We start from the raw sequence: 17,435 nt of genomic DNA, 5'->3' as shown, positions 1-17,435 counted from the left end.
TTGTTTCTAGTTTGTTTCTCTGAAAATGCCTCGAGTGTTTTATACTTAGGCTGTTGTCAAAGGTGGCAGACAAGCCAGTGCTGTTATTCTGCTGAGGGAGAGAAATAGAAGTAAAAATAATAACCATGTGCCTTCACTGTGACTTGGAGTCATGGGAGGGAGTACAGAATAAAGAAGGACCTGAGACCTGGTCTGCTGACACCCCATGTGAATTCAGAGGACTTTATAACATTTTAAAATATCAAATACAGCCTCAAGTAATCTGATGAAGCCTGATACTTCCCCTGTCAAACACTCAGATATCACGAGACAAAGTCCTCCCTCTGCACAGGTTTGGGTTATAGTTTGGAAACAGGTAATCACTTGGTGTTACTGATTTTTTCAAGGTCCCTAATCCAAACGCTTTGGCATCTCTGGAAATAGCACACTGTGAATTTGCTTCATCTGGCAACACAGATACCTACAGCAGTGAGCTATTTCATCTTCTTTTCTAGACAGGGGAGAGAAACAGATACCTCCAAGGTGCAATTCATCCTGTGCTGTTGTCTAAAGCAGGTGAAATGAATCATGCCCTTGACATGCCTCTTGCGCCCATGGACTGGAAAGGCAGCCTGGTGCGACGAACCCAGACAAACAGCACTATGGACATCTAGAAGGAAGAGGGGAGACACTCAGGGTATTTCATGGGACACGCTTCAAAATGAAAGCAGAAAGGATTATTTGGGAACCTTTATCCATCCTTGCACAGATAGTCTGGGCCATTCCCTCTTCTTTAGCTTGTGGTGCTGGGCACAGAGGACCAGGCTCCCAGCACATGACCTTTTCTGTGGGGAGTGGTCTTGCCCCAGATGGTACCACTTTTGGCTTGGGCCCCAGGTCTCCTCCACCACATCCTCACAGGGACCTTGACAGAGACACTTGGCTGCTCTTCCACTGGCCTCATGATGGAGCCAGAGCAGCGTGCAGACGTGGCACCATGTGCCAGGGGAGCCTACCTGCCGGGGAAGGGGCGTGAGCATCCATGCAGCTCGCTGTAATTTCTCTAATGGCTTTCTTTGGCTTGATAGATATTGAAGGAAGCTTGTTGCCGGGGCAATTTCCATGGAGAGATAATAAGAGATCATTTTCAAGTGAGCGAAACTTTAATGGCACATTCTGGTAATGAGGCAGCAAGGAGAGTAATGACCAGAGACCTCAGAGTGCGAGCACATCATGAGAGGGGGGAGAACTCTTAGTTCACTGCTCGAGGCAGACATTTGAGGCCTGATCTTTGTCCCCTTGAAGTCAGTCTGGAGTTCTGCTGCTGACTACAGGGAGAGGAAGATTAAGACCTGAGTGCTGGTGATGGGGCTTGATGACTGCATAGAGATGCCCCAATGAATTCACTGGGGAAGAAGGAAGACTCAGGTAGGGCTTAGGCAGCAAATGCTCCAACTTTCCCCTTCAGGATAAGGTAAATTGGAAACAAAAGTCAAAGGAGAGCTGGATACTCCTGTGCATAATCATGTGCTTTCCCTCTGAAACCAATATGAAATATTTTAGCCTGTGTATGTTAAGGGACTGTGTTGCTAGAAGGGAGGGAAGGGTGCATGAAGGTCCTGCCTGTTTTCAGCTCTGTGTCCTGTGATGGGCATCTTCAGAAATCTGTAGGAAGCAGATCTGAAATTCAGGGAGGATGGCAGTGCCAGAGGGTTTATAGGCAGAGATCAAGGGTCCACGAATAGGGAAAGGCAATGATCAGGAATGACTAAGAAAAGCACTTCATCCCCTTCAGCTTTTATATCCAAGGAGGAACTATACCTATTCCTCCGGCCAATTGTGTGAACGTAAATATGGAACCCAACAGCCAGTATAAGCATAAAAGCCACTTCTGAATGAGGAGAGCAAATTGTGCCCATGCTAGATCAGCATGAAGTCACGGAGTGTAAAAGACCATGGAGAACCTGTGTTGGGTCAAAGATACCTAAGGTCCAGGATTGTGTTTTCTAGTCAGTTCTGAATCTTGGATAAACCTAGGAAGATTTGCCCAGTTATTAAACTACAGAAGACGCTGAGAATGTTTTGCTTCCACCTGGAGTCATGAAGCACCTTTATGCCTCTTGAGTTCCTTGAATTCATCTCTGTGGCTTAGTTTTGGCCTTGCTCTTAAGGAGGGTCCTCAATCAGCTACTTCTTAAGGGCAGCCAAAGCCAGTTGCTGTTTACCTCCTCTCAAAGGAAGCAAGGTGAAGGGTCTGCTTTCCTCCAGCCTCGTTAACAGTTGTTTCATTAATCACATCTTTCTCTTCAAAACCAGAGACATTCTGTCCAATTAACATTAAAGCTCTGGCAGTCGCTTCCGACAGTGGGGAACTTTGCAAGTGGCACTTTGACAACCATCGCTAATAAGTCTAACATTTGTAAAGCTGCTCACAAACAAAACAGCCCAGTTGCACCTTGTTAATACCCTACACTCCATGTTTGCATGAACAGCAGGACTAGCCTCTTTTCTATTCACTTTTATGATGAGAGCCCAGGTTCCCAAATACTCCTCCCACAGACCTCTGTCTTTGTTCATCACATCCCACCACCCCCATGAGTTTACCTAGGCAACTCCCTTCTCCTGTGATACACTCCCAACCAGGCTTTAATGCTGGTCTGCACCTGAGTGAACTGAGCTCCCTGGGCACATTAAAGTGTAGGTCCAGCAGAAAAGGTGATTAATAAAGTCTTGTAGGCGTCATGACATATGAGCAGAGAACAGTAGAAGTAGTAAGGTGTGGAGTAAAAGTTATCCAGTTAATAATAAGCCTCTTAGTCTAACCTTGACTGGAGATTTCAAAGTGAGTTTTGGAGAAAAGAACAATTAAATACCCAGAGATAAAGTGGAAATGAGATAAGATGCAACATGGGTTTACGGAATGTAGATTGTGTCAGCTGAACATGATAGCTTTGTTTTGATAAGATACTTGATTTTCTAGACAAAGGAAATGCTACTGATCTCCTTTATCTATACTTCAGTAAGGTATCTGACAGGTGCCATGTGGGAAATTATTAGTGAAGCTGGAGGAAAGGAGGATTAGTAAACTGTAAGGTGAGGCGCAACTCTCTAGAGAGAATTTACCAAAAGAGTTTCTCACAGAACAGTATTGGAACTGATATTTTCTTCTTGTGGATGGTCTTGGCAGTGAAAGCAGGATCCTGAGGCTAAAATTGCCCAGTGACACAGAACTGGAAGTTATGGCAATGAAGAGGAGAATGAGAGTACAAGTGTGAAAGAACTTAAATGAGAATAAGAATAATTGAAATGAGGTGGAAAACAAAAAGTTTGAGATGACAGGTCACAAATCTGAGAGCTTGTGATAGCCTCAGATATAACACAGGAGATGATGAGGACTGTGTGGTCTAAGTGACTGCAGACTGATGAGATGTCAGGCACAGAAAGGTAAATGCTATTCTTGGATATATCAGGAGGGATATTGCGGCAAATGTAGACAAAAAATGGTGTCAATGACTGTGTGTCTGCCTTCTTAAGGTCAAGATGGATAAGCTTAACCTTGCATGAATGAAGATGAAGGCTGGAAGATCATATAGAAGATGGAAAACATATCACAGAGAGGAGAGCCGAAGAGTCAGGAACAGCATGTTTAATTTGGTAAAACACCGGTTGACGTGGGAGAAGCTCCAGAGAGGTAAAATGGCTCCATAAGCTGATGGGATACAGCTCCTGAAGCAGCTAGGGCATAAACACAGTCAGACCAGAATTAGGAGAAGTTCCCTGCCTGCTGGTGGAAGATACAGGGACAAAAGAGAACATTTTGAGAACTGAGCTTTTCCTTTTATACCTGCAATGACAAGGGCTGGCCTTGCTAACCCAGGAGGTCTGCTGACATTCATGTGCTTCCAGGCAGGGCACCTTCTCCCTTGAGTCTTCCCTAGTATTCTGGAGCTTTCTCATTCCTGATGCTCCTGAGAATGCCTTCAAGCTCCTGCCAGAATCAGTTCATCTGCATGGGAAAATGAAATTATGATTGTAGCACACAATTGAGGAAAATCTCAATGCTAATGTTGCCAGAACAGGTAACAAAATCAGGGAAATCAGGCCAGCAGAAGAGTTAGCATGGTGTAAGAACAGAAGAACACAAGCTATCTGTCTGGGGTCCTGGCAACCTGCTTGCGATCCTGTGCTATCATATTTTTACTGCTCTGGGTTAGCATTTCTTGTTACTTTCTTCCTAACTTTTATCAACATATGAGACAATCCCCTCTGCAGTTTGCTGTCTAAAGATGCCCAAAGAGGGTAAGCTGGCATTTGGAATCAGGTGTGCCGATACAATTGGCACAGCGCATGTTTTCCCCTCCTGTCTGTTGCTCCTGCATGAGAGTCATTTTAACCAGCATATGCTTTTTTTCTTTGGCTTTACATTTGCCTCATTTTCAGGCTTTTTGTGAAACTGGGACAAGTGGTTTCTGACGAACAGACTATGGATTTGAGGAGCTTGCTGGGAAGGCTATTTTCTGGGTGAGTATGAACTGGGCTTAAATCTAAAGGAACTGTTAATGCCTTGTCTGGCACAGGGCTATCACACGTGTCACAGCTTTGATTATTGCTGCCTGCCATGCTGGGAGGTCAATGTGAGATGAAAGGAGATTGGGAAACAGTCAGATTTGAGCAATCAAGGTGATATGTCCCTGGAAGGGACTGGGAGGGAGAAAGGGGAAGGCTTTGGTAAGCCTGCAGGTTTTCTCAGCTTTGGACCAGGAGCGCACATGCTGTAATTACATGTAGATGCCAGCATGGTGGGAAAAAAGCTGTTTACAGAAATTTTTACAAAGTTTTTTTCCCCTGCTGTGATGATTATGTAATCAGGTGCCAGGCATTGGGGAACCTGTTGGGCCCTGAGGAAGGAAGAAGCAGGAGCTGTGGATTAGGGATTGTCAGTGACTTGTTGCCGCCTAAAAAATGCAAACCTCCCTGTATGCAAGTGGGTGGAGGACTGCATCATGCCTTGGATATGGGCTCTGCCTGTCTGTCTGCCCCATCTCTTTAACAGAGCTGCATGGGCAGCCTGTCCTTTTGATGTACATGCTCCCCTGTATGTTGGGAACTCTGCTAAATTGTAATTGTCACTGTTATTTTCCCTGTCTGCAGCTCCCGGCTCTTTTAACCAAAGTTCTTTTCATACAGATCACATGAGAGAGTCTGGTGGGAAGGATTTGGCCTGGAGAGCTTCAGAGAGGATGGGGACAAGCAGTTAGGGCAGCAAGAGCACCTTCGCTCCCATGCTATGTTCTCATGCCTGGCCAATTGCCCCAGCTGGTGGTGCTCTTGTGTCCACTGAGTGGCTCACGTGTCTCCTGGATCCACCTTTGCCATTCCTCCTAAAAAAATGCCATAATCTGTATTTGTCAGAGCAGGAGACTGAAGCACAGGGAGTTAAAAGGATCCAAAGTCAATGTCTACAGCTGTAAAATGTAATCAGGAGTTTTTAGCATTTGGTGCTTCATTCAACATGACATGAGATTCAGGTTATCCGATCCCTGTATCTGAATGACAGGAGCATCCTTTCCCCACTCCATCAGAGGTGTCTCAGCCCAGCACACAGGTAGGTACCTGGTGGCTTCTGTGTCACCCGCTCCTGCCCCTGCCCCTCTCCTTGCCCTGGCAGCTGAGGAGCATTCCCTAGAGCAGGTCTGTATGGGGAAGCCAGCTCTGCTAGGGCCCGAGTCCTCTTACAGATACTTATGGGGAGTGTCATGATTTATCTCCCTGCCTGCATTGAGCTACCAGGTTAGGAAGACCTCCCGCCCTTCCTGTGGGATCACCGTGTTGGCAGGTTGATAGCAAACCTCCGCGTGTCAATATTTGTTGGCTCCAGAAAAGGTCAATGCCCAGCACTTCGAGGCCATGGCACCGCAACCTTTTCAAAGCACAGACAGATGGAAGTGGCTCTGTGGAGAAAGGCCAGGGCAGGAGGGCAGCTGGCAGCCTTTCTAGGAGTCTGTTTTAGTGGCAGAACATACAAGTTTCCCAAACACATACACATTTATGGCCAGCTCCTCAGCTGCTCTGAACTGGTTTACCGCCAGTGACTTCAGTGGTGCTGTAGTGCTTGAACCAGCGTTCAGTCAGCCCTCTCCTATTTCATGATACTTCTCTAGTTCCTCCACACACTGCGAAGCCACTCGACCCATTCTCTCATTGTGCTCCAAGGGTCTGGCTTTCCTCTCTCTGGTGCTTAGAGAGTCTTATCCCCACGCAGGAGGGGTAAGAAATGGAGCCATGTCTGTCTTCTCCACCTGGGCCATCCAGTCTTATTACACACGCTGCACAGAAGCCAAGCCGGGCACAAGGCTGTACAGCAGAGGGGATAGACTTTAGCTGCCTGCCTGCTGCTAAGTGCCATGCGTGGGATCGCTGCTGGGGAGGATGGAGAAAGGTCAGAACTGAACTTGCAGGTGATGCACAGTGGTGCCCCTCTCAAAAAGATGCTTTGCTAACATATTTCCATGAAATGAAGACAAAAGCTAAATTATATTTTCATTTCAGAGCCTGTATACCTCTCTCTCTGCATCAGGATAAGAATTACCTCCCCTCTGTATCAGTATTGTAAAAACAGGTTGCAGGTGTATGGCTTAGAAAAAAGAAAATTACTTAGTCCAGGGTCCTAGCAGCCGCATTTTCTATGTGATTTTTTGACATCTTGGTTTCAGGATGAGACAGGAAAATCTTTGCTAACTGTCTGAACTCAGTGAAATGCCTATCCCACCAACCCACAGATTTAGAGCAAGGCTCATGCTCAAACACGTAGCAGAATTGGGGCCCAGATCTGGAGCTATTTCAGAGATGAGGAGAACAGATAAGACAGATCCCATACCCTCCAGAGAACACAGTTGGGTAAAATTACCTTACTGGCCAAATGAGGTGAAGCATGGAGTAGGTTTAATTTGTCTGTTATGTTCTTGTTAATAATATCTAATTAAGGCATCTGGCAACAACTTAATGGGCAGAAAAGGAAAAAATCAAGAAGGCTTTATCGAATTTTTCTTTCAACTCCAGCTCTTCAGATTTGAATGAATCCATCATTGTAGACAGAGCCTTGCTTGTCTGAATCTGTCTTCAGCCTAGCAGCGTAAGTTGTAGCTTTATTGTCTAGGACCTATCCCTTAAAATTAAACTCATTCTTATGCAGATGATTGCTTGAAGGGGAGATTAACCTTTACTATGTGATGATGGAAATTGTTGTTCATTTCAAGAGCCCATGAAGATTGTTGGGAGCTGGAAGTGATGGATACTGGACTAGGATTTGGCGACACGATCAGAGATATAAATGGAGTTTGTCTTTGATGGGGCTCCTCTTGTCCACTTTTTCACATCTGATTTCATTGTGGAGTTATTATTATTTATATTAAAAAAAAAAAAAAGAGCCTGAAGTCTTATTTGTATGTGTGTGAAGCATCTCATGCAACAAGATCCCGATCCCTGCCTAGGAACTTTATGTGATCCTAAATAAAAGATGGGTGATTTATCAATAGCAGAGTGTTATGTGCTGTGCATTCCCTTTCCTCCTCCTGCTGCTGACTTGCTGAAGAGACAACCATGTTGACTGCAGCCTCTTGCAGAGGAAAAGACCTTTGGCTTTTTCCTCCTGTTATCTTTTAATATGGAAGACATCAAGGCAGTGCATATCAATACTGCAAGCCCTGGCCCCTCAGATTTTGTCTGCTTTACAACCCAAAAGAATAACACCAGCTTGTGCACACAGACCAGAGTTAGTGTAAACTCAGGGAAGGAAGCAATGGTTCTAGGACAGTTCAACCGTAGCAAATCTTAACCCTCACAAAAGGTTGTACAAGTCCAGCAATGACACGACTGTAGCCCTGACTAAACAGTTCTGTGTAAAATGACACTAAGTTGTTTTCAAGCTCTTCTATATGTGATTGATCTCCTGTAACAGGACACGTGCAATTAACCAGCAGCTCTGCTATTAATAACTACCCCTGAGAGTGTGGATAAAATGAATTGGTGTCTCTATGGATTATTGCCTTTCTCCATCTGACACTTCTTTAGATGAATGACACAGAACAAAAAGAGAATCTTAAGAGTATATAATTGAGTGTGTATTAGGGTTTATGAAGAGATTCCTACAATAACTGTCATGTTCCACCTGACGGAGTAGCTGTTATGTGAACATGCCAAAGTACCACTTTCCTTGCTGTGATCTTTGTTCTCACTTGCTTTCCCTGCATTATCTTAAAATCTCCTTTAGCTGATGCCACTGAATGCAGCCTGAGTAATGACTTGAGTGCAAAATAAGGACAGGGATAAAGAATGAGGTGAACACTTACTGTCAGAGGCCTCAAATTGGGCACCAAAGTGAAAGGAGGCCCACTGTTTCAAAGGCAGATAGCTTCTGCTGCTTCTACCTGTGACAGCTTCTCTGGGAATCAGGACACAGCAATTTATACCCTGTTGGAAACTCAAGATCCAGGTGCCACTGTGCTAGGCACTGTCAAACCTCTGCTCCAAAGGGGACAGCTACATGAGGCAGAGGAAGCACTGGAAAAAAATGAGGGCATGGAGGGAGGAAGTGACTTGCTTTCTGTGTCACAGCGGGTTGGTGGCAGAGCCAGGAAAGGGGTCTCTCTGTACTGGACCACTGTGTTGGGTATCCCAGATCCTTAGCTGGAGATTCTCGGCAGGGTCGTCCTGTGTGTGAATGACCCTGTGAGGAAATGTGAGTCCTCAGAAATGAAAACTTACCTATGGTCTTAAGCACAGTTCTATGGTGGATGCAGCAAGATGGAAACTGAACCCTTGTGTGCCAGTTATTGGCCTTTGCTGAGGGTGTGCTGGGAGACCTGATACCAGCACAGCACTGCAGTCCTGCTGCCCATGATACCGAATGACAGCAAAAACTGAGGGGCCTCTGAGACCATCTTGTGCCAGTGGTAGAAGGGGAAGATTTGCTTTCACACTCTTCAAAGCCATGTTGTGTGTCACTGGCTGCTCTGACCCTCTCTAACAGAGATATTTGCTGCTTTGAGCTGCATGTTAACAAAATATCTTGGCTTTGATGTGTTAAAATCCTATTGGGACTTGGTGGTGTTGTGGTGCTCTCATTAAAGAAAAGGTGCAGCTTACAGGTGATCAGGGTTCCCTGCAGCCTGAGACCAGGGCTCCTTAAAACAGGCACAAATCCTTCCCTTGGCCTGGCAGTGGCTGGTGCAAGGCTGGCCAGGGGCACAGTGTAGTTACACTGTGGTTACACCTGCCCGTGGATGCACACCCTGAGATGGTTTACAAAAGGATGCCCTGCCTTTGCAGCAGCAGCCAGCCCTCATATCCTTTCACACCCAACACTATGGAGAAAGCTCCTTTGCATTCCAGCTCCCCCACTCCATCACCAGCCCAGCTCTTTTTCCACTGCTGCCCTGGATCTTTCAATCCCATTTTCTTTCTCTGGCCTCCCTTCCTTTTTCCCCCTCCATCTTTCGGTTTGGCTTGTCACACACACACACGCAGAGTCACACACTCAAACCTCCCCCAGCCACAGACCTACCAGCAGATCTTGAATGCGGTGGGGCGGAGGGATGCCCTGTCACCTTCTGCCCCTCAACATCCCCCCTGCCCTGTTCCCCACTGATCTATTGCAAAGGACGGGTAACCTCAGCCAGAAAGACGGATGCCACAATTACATTCCCCTTTTCAGCAGCTCTTCCCCTTGCTTCTTCCTGATGGAAATCGTAGGCAAGAAAAATCTATTATTACTCTCCAAATCATATCAAATATTTATCAGGGTAATTCTCTAGTTATCACCACCGATTGCAAGCCTTAGTCACGTAGTAAATCTTGTTAGTGTCATCTCTGGGAACGTGTCTCGTCTGTCTCCACAGCCAAGTGCTGCATAAACCAGGTTGCCCCAGGGGAACTTGGCTTATGGGAAAGGCAGTGGAGAAGGAGGAGGCGGAGGTGATCAAAGATGGGCACAGACTTCCCAAATCCCCTGTCTTCCAGGACATGAGAGGGGTTCAGGATGGCGTTAAGGGAAGAGCAGGCAGGTTGCATGTGGGAAAGGGAGATCTGCTGGGCCACACCAGCTGATGCCTCCCTGATGTGCCAAGTGCTGTAGAGGTAAGGTCATTCCTAATCAGAAACTGTCTGAGGTAGGCCAGGCTCAAAAAGAGAGGTGTATTAATTTCCCCAGGAGAGAGATGAAGTGAGTGACTCAGGGATGTATGAGAAGTCAGTAGCAGAGGCCAGAACAGAGATCAAGGTCTCTGGCTCTAAGGCTAGTGGCTTAATTACATGATTATTCCTTTTGGAGCACTGTGGCTGGTTTGAAACAGCATGGTCCTGGGGGCCCTGTAAGTCAGGGCAACCTTGACATCTCTGCTAGCCGTGCCAAGGACTCTCCCCTTCCACCCACTGTGTAAAGAACTAGCAAATGCAGCCACACTAGCTGGGCTTTTTTTGTTATTGTTGTTGTTGGCACCAAAATGTTTCCAGATTGTACCTATTTTTAAACTCTTTATTGGGTCAGATCTGGACAGCTTGGAGACTTCAGCTCTTCCCTCTTTCTACCCCTGTGCACATAACTTATTGCTGCAAAGGGAAGAAATGAGCAGCAAACTTCCTCTGCCAGAACCAATCAATCTGGCACCTGTCATCAGCATCACAGCAGCTATAAAATATTTAATTTCTTAATGATGAATTGGCAGATTGTTTAAAAAAGACAACAAGGAAACAAAGAAAAGGAAACAGACACTCACAATCTGCAGTCACACTCTTTGCCAGGATGAGCCTTTGGAGCCGATAGCAGGAATGAGTTTTTCATCCAAGCCACCTGACAGTGTTGTCTATTAATAAAGCCCTGATAGTTGTTTTGGGGATGTTCCTGCTCAGACAGTCTTTGGACCCTTGACTTGCCATCCTAGGGTCCCACCACTGATTCCTGATGAGACTCAGCCTTCAGAGGAGGATTTTTTTCAGAAAACAGGACAACAGCTTCTCAATGGCACCGATCTTGCCTCCCTCAAGTGCTGATGTGCTGGTATAAATAAGGAAAAAGAATGACCAGGCTAGGTCTGAGCACAAGGGCATCCAGCCAAGTATTCTGTCTCCTGCAGTGACCAACAGTGTGTGCTTTGGGAAACGTATAGGAATAGGTCAATCATATAGTGCTGTTTCTCTAGCAGCCTCCAGCAATCTGCAGCACAGTGAGATCTTTGTGGTTTCTAGCTCCAACTGGAATTTTCTTCCATGAGCTTGCCTAGTCATTTTCTAAAGTTATGCAAACTTTGAGCATCCACAAAATCTTCAATGAAATAGTCCCATAGTTCTCCTCTGTGAAGCTGTATATCTTATTTTGTTTTCAGCATATCACCTACTAATTTAACTCGATGTTCCCAGTTCTTGCATTAAAAAGACAGTGAAAAATCATTCTCTCTTCACCTCCCATCCCTTGGACATGTTTGGCTCACAAAACAGGGAGCGGCACAGAGATGCCTGGGCTAATGGAGATCAGAACTGGTAAGCCTGCAGTGGACAGTCTGATTTCACAGGGCATGTCAGCTCGTGCGTGCCCAAGGATACTTTCAGCCTCCAGTACCCACAGTTGTGAGCTTGGAGAGGAGACAGAGTCCTTACTTGTATTATGATCTGTTTGCAAATGCATAAGGTGATGCTGATGGAGCTGCAGTGGAAAGGGGATGATACAGAAAGCAAGACCCTCTGCTGAAGTTACATGAATTACTTACATAACTTAAAAACACATCCCTTCCCCTATGTCAATTTACATCCATTCCTCTTGCACCTCAGTAAATCCTGTAAATGCACAGACAAGCAAACCGCCTGATCAAAGAGTTTCTTTTACTGCAGCCTGTTCTGGTGGGCTTTATTGCAAATACAGTGATATTTGGTTTTTTTGTTTGATTAAGTTCTAAGTCCTGTTCTTGGGACCTTTTAATTACAAGAGAGTCATACAGTTTCACTAAAGCAAATACAAACTTCTAGCTGTCACAGAAAAACCTGAAAACCAGAGTTCTAAAGGCTCACAAAACCCTCCTAAACCCTGGGGAAATGAAGAGGAAGTGAGCATTTTTCACTTACCCCCGTTTATTATTTTTAAGTCAGTCTCATGATTTGAAGCGGTGACGCTCCTCAGTGGCGTGACCAAACCTACACTATTCATCTGGGCTGGGGGAGCGCGCTGGGAAGTTTGGCAGACGTAAGTGGGTGGCTGGCAGCTCGCATGCGGTGCCTTCGTGCTTCCTCCTCTGCCTCTCCTGGCAGGGCATGGGGAGCAAGAGCTCCAGCAGATGGATCCAGGTGGGATCAGCCGGTTGCGGTGGGATGGCAGTGTCCAGCAGATAGCCAGGGTCATGCAGCATTTTAGCTCAATTTACCAGGAGATATCTGGCAGAGCCCTCAAGCTCTGTCTGCTCCCAGGATTTGTTTTAGCCGTCCTGCAGATATCCTGTGTAAATATGTGAAACAAAAGCTCCCACTTGTACAGGGAGGGCTTAGCCTGCTTTCAAGAGGGGTTAGTGCAATTAAGAGCAGTGTCCATCAACGCCAGGAGCTGGTACGTGATGGCAAACTGCCGCTTCAGAGCTCCCCCCTCCCTGCTGGCGTGGGTCTGCTCTAGGGCAGAACAAGCTTTCCCCCAGCTCCTGTGCAAAGTCTCTGAACCACAGAAGGATGCTTCCATACACGCCAAAGCACGCTGCGCTCCTAAGCTGGTTGCTTTGGCATAGGGATAAGATGAAATCAAAGGACAGTACTTTCGTGTCAGACAGCTCATTTCCCTGTTAACTCTGGATCTCTGTCTTTTGCAGATGGTGTTTAAAGAGAGGTTTGCTCCATTGATCCTGTCTAATATCTCTCTGGAAGTTCTGAATGGAAAACATCCTGCTTATCTCTAATCAAAGCTGGTTTTTCTCTGCCTCTGGGCCAAAACACTGCAACAGGCTTGGCCCTTGCGGGAGTAGTGGATGCTTAGAAGACGTGGGGCTGCCTGCTGCCTTTCCAGTCATGGGGAGAACCTGAAAACCAGTCTCTTCCCACTGCGCCACCGGCTGCAAGTTTTTTGGGTATGCAAGGAGTAATTAGAAAGGAGCAATTCAGCAGCTCCTAGCTAGGAGGGAGCTGATTGCAGCACAGTAAGTCTGAAGAGGCATCTCTTTCCCATCTATTAAAATAGACACCACCACCAGGAAAAAAAATTGGGAAGTGTGACTCAAAGTGGGAGTAGGCAAAAGGATAGGGCTGATCAGTAGCTAGACACCCACGTCAGGAGAGCATCTAAGCAAAACCGCTTGCATCCTACCATTGTCAGTGTGATTTCAAATTAAACATATGCTTGAGTAGAGAAGGGGCAGAGAATTATTTAGCTGTAGGAAGTTTCTGGCTTGCAGTGATAAAAGGCACATGTTAAGGGTGTCCATGGGATGGACACAATCCTCTCTACCACAGTGCTTTTCTATAAAGCCTTAATAAAGAGCAGGAGGTTGAGCAGATCCTGCTTTTCTTTCTCTCTTGTTACCCAAAATCAGCCCTGGACGCTGGTCTGAGGGCATCCCTCTGCCCTTGACTCCTTGCCAGGCATGTCTGGCTGGAAACCTTCCTCCAGATGGAGTAGGCTAGGAAAGGTAAGGAAATGCAAAGAGGAAAGAAATTAAAATGTATGAACACCCCTAATTATGCTTATGTTTTTGCTGTCATTTAGACTGCTATAAAATGAATGTAAAATATTGTGATTCTACTCTAATAACTTTTTTCATCCATTTACACTGGCATAAATTTCGTCTGAGTAGAAATTTTTGTCAGAATCTGGTTGGGGCAGATCCTTTATTTTTTATTATTCGATTGCAAAGAACCTACTTTCTTCCAAATATCTTTTTTTTTTCATTAAAAAGTAATAACTGAACATGGCCAGCCAAAGCCACATATTGTAGTGAAGGTAGACCAGCTAGAGAGCTGTAGTGTGAGAGGAAAGCAAGAATATATTGGGTGCTGAGGTGGGAGCATTGCCAAGGCTAATTATAACACTTGGTCTAAATAGTTTCATTCCTTGTTAGTTGGATTAAAAAGTCAAAATTTCAGTGAAAAAGGCTTTGACAGAGGAAGGTGTTTGGCCGAGTTGCTCCATGGGAACATCATCCCCTGAACATCCCACCTCACCCCTCTGCTTCTCCACGAGGCGTTGTGGGGTGACGAGTCACCCCTTTACTCTCCCTTTTCCAGGGAACGCCTTGCTGAGGCTGTAGCACCTACACAGCATGAAAAAACAGCTTCTCAGAAAAACACACACACACCCCCCGCCCAGCCACCCATCTCTGTGGGCCAATTTCATCAGCTCCAGGGATTCATCCCCCAGCCCGGGGGATGCGCGGGGGGCCCATGGCAGAGGTACGTGCTGCCAGCACGGGGTGAGGATGGCCGGCAGCTGGGGCAGGGAAGGGATTCAAACCACCGTGGTGGCCCTTGGCTCATCCCTGCCATGGCCGTGCCTGCCTCGGGGTCTGCAGTGCCCCATGAGGGCAGGGAAATGGGGATGGCCCTGCATGGTACAGGGCTAAAAATGGCTGCCAGGCCTGTGGGGGCTGCTGGGCGCAGTGCCTCACAGCCGTGACAGGCCGGGGGGCGCTGTCACTCTGGGGACACAAAGGCCACCATGACTAAGGTCACCTGGACGCCAGCTGGGTGGCGAGGAAGGACAAGGCGCCCTCCTAGCCCCCAAATGTTAGAGCTGCTGCAGGCTGGTCTGCAGCATGTGGACACTCAAATGCGAACCCCTCCCTGGGAGCGGCCTCCGGGACCACTTGCTGCGGGGAGGGCAAAGGCAGGAACCGCAGAGCAGAGCCGGCTCCGCGCTGTGGGGGGGCCAGGCCAGGCCTGAGCTGTGGCAGGGGGTCCCTTCTGCAGGGCTGCCCGGGCTGGCGGGGCAGGAGGAGAAAACACGGGCCTGGAGGGGAGGCCCTGCGCACTGCAGCAGCCCTGTGCCCCTGCCCGCCCGCACCTACTACCACCAGGACTTATTTTTCTCCTTTCCACACCAGAAAATCTATCTCAGGCCATGGCTATTTTAGCAGCTGGTTTCACAACCCAGAGCTTCAGCATGGCTACCCAGTGGCGTGCCCTATGTTGTTCACCCTGGCTCCCGTCAGACCACTACGCTCTCCTCCCTTCTGGGGCTTTTGAAAACTTTTTACTTTATTTATTTTCTTGATGACTGCAAAAGTGAGAAACAAGGGCTGTGAAGCCAGAAGCACCCCGTGCTGCCACCATGTCTGTCCCCACAGCGGTGCTGCTCACAGCATCTGCTTTTCAGCCCTGAGTGTGTAGGGCTGGACCCAGCTGCAGCCTCCTTTGCCGGGCACAAGCAGAACAAGCCCTCAGAGGCTTTTCCTCTCTCATTGCTCTCCAGCTGCTTCCTCCTAGTGTGTCCTTCCAGGGGCTTAGTGCTCGCTGGGAGAGCCTCTGCCCCAGGACATCGTGCGGGCAAGACAGTCAGGGAGAGCTGCAAGAGCTTTGGGCTCCAGCTCCAGAACAGGGGACACTGGAGGGGAAACCAGGCCTTCCTGACGTGCACATCTTCCCCTCTGCTTGTGTCAGGCTGGACCACAAGCTGGGGAGATGTGGGAAAGCACGTGCATACCCCAGGGCTGTGAGAGCCATCCTCTCTCCCTGAGCCTGACAGTGCATGTAGATCCATCCTCTTCCACCTGCCCTGCAGGGCTTCTGCCCCCAACAGTTGGGTTTTGGTTTGATTTTTTTTTTGCATTAGCTCATTTTTCTCTTGCAATAGCTCATTTTTTCCTTGAAGAATAAGCTAGGGCTTGGTTAGGCTTCAGGGCCTGCTTGCGTATCTTGCTGCTTGTCAGGAGGAAAAAAGGCCAGAGCTGCAGAGGTCAGGATGAATTGCCAAAGCTTCGGGCTGGAAAGCTGGCATCAGACAATGGGAGAAAACATGAGGACCAAAGGAGGGTTTATTTTGGAGTCATGCCTTGGATGGAACTAGGGGAATGGGAAGAAGCAACAGGCTGTGGAAGGACAGTGATAGCCCTGTGGAGGGGCAGGACCCAAGCGGACCGCAGAGAAGATACAAACAGGGTTTGGCTCCTAAGAGACATGGCTGCAGCATCACAAGGCATCTTCTCCCACCAGGGAGTCAGACAGCAGCAAGCAAAGGGAATGCAGTGACACCGAGTGCTGCCAGCCATGTGCCCTGCCCTCCTCATGCTGTGCATGGTGCAGGGATCCTCTGTCCCCTGCTCTGCTGCCAGACGTCCCCTTCCCAGGTCCCCCAAGGTGGCAGGAGACCACGTTGCACTTGCCAGTTGCTGCTGCCGTCACTGATCAGGGCACTTTGCAGCTGTCACCATAGGGCTGTCAAGGCATCATGATGCCTTTTGCAGGTGTTGTTAATGAGTGCTCACTCCCATGGATTCACTTAACAACGCAGCACAGTGCCCGCTGACAGGAGCTGAGGACCTGCATGGCTGGAGCAGGGTTCATTAAGCAGTGAGAAGGGCCTGCTGGGAAATCTCCAGGATGGGGAATTTTCCAGGTGAAATAGATGGCAAAATCCCCATTTTTCCACTCTATGGCTCCTTTGCTGGGGGATCTTCTGCTATTCCCCACTGAGATCTCTGTAGCCTTCAACAGCTCCGTAGGATATGGGGCTGATTTCAGTCCTGTGCTGAAGGACATTTAAGACTGATGAAACATTTGGTTGCTCAGAGAGCATCATGGCACCGGGCTGCCCTGCAACTGCCCCTCGGTGTGCATGTGGTGGTGGCTGCAGGGCTTCCCACTACTGGTGGTCATGCTGAGAGTCGGGACATGCCACCTCCAGGGACCCCCAGGGACACTGAGGTTTTGCTTACCCGTTCCTCTGCTTCCTTGGCCCCTGCAAGTTTTGCCAGGCAGGAGTGTCTCTGCAGTGCATACCTAAAGCACATGATGGCACTGCAGGAGCGTGAAACCGCCTCAGCCTCCTCTGCAACAAAACTGGATTTTTAACCCCTCCGTGAAGATGAAGCTGAAGCTGCTGCAGGTGGGGTGGCTTTCCAGGGACAAGGTGTGGAGGGAGGTTTTGGGGACGGCGATGCCCAGTCCTCTGCTGTCCCCAACTCAGACAAAGCCTTGGTCCAAGCTGCTGGCTGCCGCCTCAGGATCGCTCCATCTCCTCGGGACCAGAGGAGACACAAGCACATATAGTGCTGCAACGTGGGCCTGAGCGTGTATTCAGGAGCTGGCATCTTCCAAAACGCACAGTAGATGCTTTTGCAGTGGTTCCTCACAGCTGTACATGGCGGGGTCCCTGGTCTTGGCATACCTGAGACTATTCCCTTCTTTGTATAGGCCCAAATCAACCTTGCCCAAAGAGACCAGCTGTGCTTACCCAGGCAGCAAGACAGATGTGGGTATAGGGCTAATTTGGGCAGCGG

Source organism: Athene noctua, chromosome 20 (genome assembly GCF_965140245.1).
Source record: "Athene noctua chromosome 20, bAthNoc1.hap1.1, whole genome shotgun sequence".
NCBI lineage: Eukaryota > Metazoa > Chordata > Aves > Strigiformes > Strigidae > Athene > Athene noctua.
Note: the sequence above shows the minus strand (reverse complement) of the source record.